Source organism: Aptenodytes forsteri, unplaced genomic scaffold (assembly GCF_000699145.1).
Source record: "Aptenodytes forsteri isolate BGI_AS27 unplaced genomic scaffold, ASM69914v1 Scaffold172, whole genome shotgun sequence".
Lineage (NCBI taxonomy): Eukaryota > Metazoa > Chordata > Aves > Sphenisciformes > Spheniscidae > Aptenodytes > Aptenodytes forsteri.
Genome location: NW_008795018.1, coordinates 3,758,765 through 3,765,664, shown reverse-complemented (window position 1 = coordinate 3,765,664; position 6,900 = coordinate 3,758,765). Strand labels below are relative to the sequence as shown.

At 40.8% G+C, this 6,900-nt stretch overlaps 1 pseudogene; it reads right to left on the bottom strand.

Moving 5' to 3' along the window:
* LOC109279365 overlaps positions 1-2,237 on the bottom strand; it is a 139,598-nt pseudogene extending 137,361 nt beyond the window's left edge.
* Between the last annotated feature and the right edge of the window lie 4,663 nt (positions 2,238-6,900).

The window sequence follows — 6,900 nt, the reverse complement described above, 5'->3', positions numbered from 1 at the left end:
CAAAGAAACTTTCTACAAAGTGTACATTTAGGTGTTCAAAAGTACCTGTAGACATCTGTACTTAGGATAGATTAAAATCTTTCCTTTCAGGTAGTCATGTGTCCTTCTAAACAGGAGAGAAGAAGCTGGCAGTCTAAAGCACTCATATCACTTGCTTGACAAAAGAAATAGCCTAGGGTGACTAGCTTAGACTAGCTGAAATATCTGACACAATATGGCCTGGAGATCCTTTCTTCAATGATTCCAGAATCATAGAATCATAGTTTGGATTGGAAGGGACCTTTAAAGGTCATCTAGTCCAACCCCCCTGCTATGAGCAGGATATCTCCAACATCACTGCAGCAGGACATCTCCAGCTAGATTGGGTTGCTCAAAGCCCCGTCCAATCTGACCTTAAATGTTTCCGGGGATGGGGCATCTACAACCTCCCTGGGCAACCTCTTCCAGTGTTTCACCACCCATAGAGTAAAAAATTTCTTCCTTATATCTAGTCTAAATCTACCCTCTTTTAGTTTAAAACCATTCCCCCTTGTCCTGTCACTACAGCTCTCTCCATCTTTCTTATAAGCCCCCTTTAAGTATTGAAAGGCTGCAAGAAGATCTTCTTGGAGCCTTCTTTTCTCTAGGCTAAACAACCCCAACTCTCTCAGCCCTTCTTCATAGGAGAGGTGTTCCATCCCTCTGACCATTTTTGCGGTCTGCCTCTGGACCCGGTCCAAGAGGTCCATGTCTTTCCTGTACTGGGGACCCCGGAACTGGATGCAGTACTCCAGGTGGGGTCTCACCAGAGCAAAGGGGCAGAATTATTTCCCTCAACCTGCTGACCACACTTCTTTTGATGCAGCCCAGGATACAGTTGGCCTTCTGGGCTGCGAGCGCACATTGCTGGCTCATGTCCAGCTTGTCATCCACCAGTACCCCCAAGTCCTTCTCGGCAGGGCTGCTCTCAATCCCTTCATCCCCCAGCCTGGATTGAGACTGGGGCTTGCCCCGACCCAGGTGCAGGACCTTGCACTTGGCCTTGTTAAACCTCATGAGGTTCACATGGGACCACTTCTTGAGCTTGTCCACGTCCCTCTCAACGGCATCCTGTCCCTCGGATGTGTCAACCGCACCACTCAGCTTGGTGTCATCTGCAAACTTGCTGAGGGTGCACTCCATCCCACTGTCTATGTCATTGATGAAGATATTAAACAGTACCGGTCCCAAAACAGACCCCTGCAGGACACCACTCGTCACCAACCTCCATCTGGACATGGAGCTGTTGACCACTACCCTCTGGATGTGACCATCTAACCAATTCCTCACCCACTGGACAGTCCACCCATCAAATCCATACCTTTCCAGTTTAGAGAGAAAGATGTTGTGGGGGACCCTGTCAAAGGCCTTACAGAGGTCCAGATAGATGACGTCCGTAGCTCTTCCCTTGTCCACTGATGTAGTCACTCCATCCTAGAAGGCCACTAGGGTGGTCAGGCAGGACTTGCCCTTGGTGAAGCCATGCTGGCTGTCTCGAATCACCCCCCTGTCCTCCATGTGCCTTAGCATAGCTTCCAGGAGGACCTGTTCCATGATCTTCCCAGGCACAGAGGTGAGGCTGACAGGTCAGTAGCTCCCAGGGTCCTCCTTTCTACTCCTTTTAAAAATGAGTGCAATGTTGCCCTTTTTTCCAGTCACCAGGGACTTGACCTGACTGCCATGACTTTTCAAATATCATGGAGAGTGGCTTGGCAACTACATCCGCCAGTTCCTTCAGGACCCTGGGATGCATTTCATCAGGTCCCATAGTTTTATGTATGGTCAGGTTCTTCAGGTGGTCACAAACCTGATCTTCTCTTACAGTGGGAGTGACTTTGCTCCCCCAGTCCCTGCCTTGAGGTCCATCCACTCGAGAGGTGTGGGAAGAGAGGTTGCCAGTGAAGACTGAGACAAAAAAGTTGTTACAAAAAAAGTACCTCAGCCTTCTCTTTGTTTTTTTTAACCACTTTGCCAGTTGTGTTAATCAGGGGTACACTTTCTTTGACTTTCCTTTTCTGGCTGACACACCTATAGAAACCTTTCTTGTTATTCTTTATGTCCCTTGCCAAGTTCGGCTCCAGCCGTGCCTTGGCCTTCCTGACCCTATCCCTACACAACCGGGCAGCGTCCCTATACTCTTCCCAGGATACCTGTCCCTGCTTCCACTGCCTGTGCATTTCCTTCTTGCCCTTTAGCTTGACCACCAGGTCTTGACTCATCCATGCTGGTCTCCTGCCTTCCTTTCCTGATTTCCTACACATGCAGATCGAGAGGTCTTGCGCTCTATGGAAAGTGTCCTTAAAGATCTGCCAGCTCTGTTCTACTCCCTTGCCCCTGAGGGCAGTTTCCCAGGGGGTCCTATTGACTAACTACTTGAACAGCTGGAATTTTGCTTTCCCAGAATTCAGGGTCTTGACGTTACTCTTCACCTGACCCTATCCCTCAGGACTGCAAACTCCACCAGTGCATGATCACCACAGCCCAGGCTGCCTCTGAGCTTGATGTCTCTGATTAGCTCACTTGCATTGGTGACCAACAGGTCCAGTATCACATCCCCTCTGGTAAGGCTATTACCTGGCTTAAGAAGTTATCCTTAGTGTACTCCAGGAGTCTCCTGGATTGCTTAGAGCTCACCGTGCTACAGAAGGTTTAGATGTTCCTCAGTCTGGACAAAGTCTTTTGGGAAATATCATAGTTTTGCCTGCAATGTAAACTTTCAGACGGATCTTCTGTGGAACTTGCAAATCACTTTGCCTTTTGCATTCTCTCATAATGCTGGCTTTCTGATGCTTGAAAAACCCATCTTCATCAGCTCTGTACCTGAAAAAGATGAAGTACCTTTTTACAAAACAACACTCGTTTTCTTCATTTTAAAATTCCTTTTCACTCTTACCAGATGTTCTTTCCAGGTTTCATGGAAACAAATGGAGTCATCTAAGTTGTGAAGTTATCTTCACATCTCAAAATTTGTAACAGATCATTTACTACCTACTGAAACATCCCTGGGGCACTCACGAGTCACAAAGGCATTCCTTGGGTCTGAAACCCTTGTGGGTGTCGCAAAAAGAGTTCTTTCTTCATCTGTAAGTGTTAGTTTAGTCTGGTGACATCCAAATGCCAGAACCAAACTACTGAAATATTTTGTCCCTGACACTTTAATGAGTTGATCAGCTAAGTGTGGAAAAGGGTAGCTGCCTTCAATTGACTGAAGTTTTCTGTATAAAACAGAAATTATTTTCAGCATAATCATTTACTTACCATTAGATTTATTATTTTTTTTAATTGCGATTAAGATGTTCAAATGTTATGTAGATTGCTTAGCTGGGCCAGCTTTCAGAATGTGATTAATTACCTTTTTACCATTATCTTATTTATTAAGAAGCTGCTTCATGGAAACGCTCTAGGAGCACAGTCCAGCCTTGCATTCAACAACATTTTTCTCAATCTTATTTTTGGGGAACACAATAGTAATCAAGGGCTAAATCAACTACTCTAATCTCTGTTTTTTGCTACACATAAGTCCTTTTCTTTAACACTGCCTTCAAATACCTCACATGGATCTTAAAGGCATCAATAATGTTGGACACTATTCTATGATCTTATTTGTAATTACTTATACACCCTGTACGGTCATAATGGTTGCTTTTACCTAGAAATCCAGTTTTAGTCTAGGTTGAAACAGAAGTCCCAAATGGATCTTTCTGGCTTCAAACAATTCGGCAAGTTTATTGTGACTGTGCCTTTCCTATACATTATGCTTAGCTGAAAGAAGAGTATTTAATCTCATTCACATAGTAGCTATAGGAAATATCTTTATCACTGCAATAATCTAAATTTCCTTGTACCCACTCACTAGAAGTATATGAATATTGTTGAAGATTAAGTCTATTTCTTTATCATAACATAGGTTTTTGAAATACCCTTCAATGAAATTCACTCTCAACACAACATTAAAAATATAATTTATCATAAGAAATAGCCATTAATATGCAAAACCTCCTGATTCTGTGTGAGATGGATTTTTTCTGTTGTCTATGCTACCTGGTTGATGATTAGCAGTAAACTATATAATTTCTTCAGTACACGCTTTCTTCCATTCAGCACTGCTTATTTTCCATAGATCAAACTTGGTTCATATGAGTTCAGCGTCACTAGGCTTTTCAAGTGTCAGTGTCCCCAAGCATGTAGAAGAATACTGGGCAGTTCTGTTAGTTGTAGATTGTATTAGCAACTTCTAATTTCTTTCTGGCTTCTGGCTTCCATATGATTGGGTAATTGGCTCTTCAGTGGCCTTTGCCTCCACTTCATTTGCAAATGCCGTCTAACTTAGTAACCATTTGGAAAAATGTACCTTTCATCAGACTTAGGCTGTCTAAATAAGCTAGTTTAGGCACCAAAAATAGTTAAACCACAGCAGTACAGGACTCCACATGCTAATTTCTTTTTATTTCCTTCTCACTGAGAAGCTTGTTTACAGCTAGTCTGCGTATGCCTGTATTTTGTCTCAGCATAGACATACTATTTGCCCTATTCCTTTAAAAATCTGTTAGGGTAGAAGGCAAGGAGACTAAGAGCTATGGAATTGGTGCTACCATGAAGTAGAAAACAGGAATGAAAATATAACTTTGAGGATAATATTGTTTACCCTATTCCAGTAAATTTCTTAGACCAGTAAGTTCCTTGTTAGAAGAAAACAATTCATACCGTCCCTCTGCCACTTTTATATTATGTGTGGCTTACCTGGAGGGGACAATGAAATGCAAGTGCTTCCTTTATTTACTTTGTTTTAGGGAAAAACAGAGACCTGATTAAAGAGGAGAAGGAGAACAAAAGTCTCTCTGGGCTCAGTTCTGCAACATAACATCTCAGTGGTTGCTGGAATCACAAGCTCTTTGGGTCCCTTACACTATTAGTTATAAATCTTCTTCTTTAATCTCAGGAGCCTGATTTAAAATCCTAGGAGCTTAGAAATGCTACTTTAATGCTGTTCCCTCAACAGTGCTGAGAGGAAAATAATCTTTCTTACCCTGTTTATTGCAAGCCATATTCTGAAACCTTCATTTACCTCTGGCAATCATGTAATTAAGCCAATTTCTGTGAATGTGTTAAATGTTCATTATTTAGCCCTACATTCGGAGCTGGTGAGAGACAATATTTAAAATATATCAGATGCTTAACAGCCATAAAATACTCCATTGAAAGAATATCCTAGTCCATGCTAGAAGTTCTAGGGTTCAATCTAGTGATTGCAATTCAGAGTGATTAAAGCACATGGAAAGGACACTAAACTGCAAGTTATCTCTATTTCACATAGAAAATACCTGCTTTTTAGAATGAAAATAATAGTGTGAATGAGCATGCTAATTTTACCTTGTAATCACATTGTGAACATAGTGGGAAGGACACTTGTGCAACGGGATGGCTGTATATTCATCCTGTTATATATTACAGCTGGAAGTATTAATAGATGGCATAGATCCTTCCCCAGGAACTGGAATCTCATCTGTGGCTGCATAAAACCTCAGCTTTATGCACCAGAATTTTCTAACTGCCTAACAAGGGAAAATAAAAAAAAGAAAGAAGCAATTTGTATACTGAGAGATTTGTACTTTCTTGATAAATTGGCTGATAAGAGGTGCCAATTTAATTAAATGTTGGAAAATGTTTAATCTCAAACAGATTTTTAATAGAACAATAGAACAAACTTCTCTGACTTTTTAAGAAAAGATCTCCAAAGATAGCTTTGATTCTTTTTGGAAAATATATTGTTTCACTTAATCTGATAAAGAATCTGATCTATTTCTAATATTCTAAATTTTAAGTTTCAATAGAAGAACATATATAACTTAGTTTTGTACTACCTTTTTAGCTTGGAAAGCACCAGGTTAAAAATGGTTGTAAAGCTACTAAGACATATAAGGTTTATTTCTCATTTTGTTCTTCAAAAATTCGGGATCTAGTTTGTTTACACGGCAGATGACAGGAAACATCCTGTTTCCTCAAGTCTGATCAGACTTCAAGGGGGGAAAGTGGTAAGAAACCCCTAATAGTCAATACTAAAGGACAAAAAGATACTAACATGATAATCTCTGCTGTTAACTACCACTTCCATACAGATTATATTTTTAGGATAAGAATACGGTTGTATTGGTCTTCTGATAGTGATTAGGTAACAAGCTCTAGTCTGATGTTCATAAGAACAGATAACTAGCTGGATTCTTTTTTCTTTGTATCCCTTGCACTTGACAATTTTTTAGTTCTTTGCACATAATGAGAATTTACGTGTTTCAGAGAAGTTTAGTTCTAGTTTAAGGAACTGAGACAGAGGAGCTGGCTCGTCAATGACTGTAACCACTAGCATCTGCACTAATAAAGTCAGAGTGCAAGATATCACTGAACCAGAGTTCTTATTCACTCATGTTAGTCATCAGATTTGTAGTAACAATAATAGTAAAATCTGATTGAAGGTAGTTCAATAAGTAGCTATGGTTTCAAGGTCAGCATCAGAATGTGAATCCTGTGCTCATGCGACCTCCTATGTAAAGGTGTTATAAACTAGTGGCTGTATACACAACATATTACCATAAAGAACCACATAACCATGAAGTGGAATGATTGTTTTTAGACTCTCAGGCTTCTATAGCAAACGAAGAGAACTTGCTGCAATGCTAAGGTGTGAACTAACGTTTGTGATTCAGCACTGGCCCTGTTCATGAGTACAATACTTAAATCCCACTGAAATGGTTTTCTTTCTGCCAGATAGAATCTATCAACAACAAATGACTGGAAAGTAAATTTTCCAGTAGCTTGCTCTTTTATGTAGTATTTTCAATGTGTATAGACATGCATGAGACAGAATGATTTAGCCATTCACATTGGCAG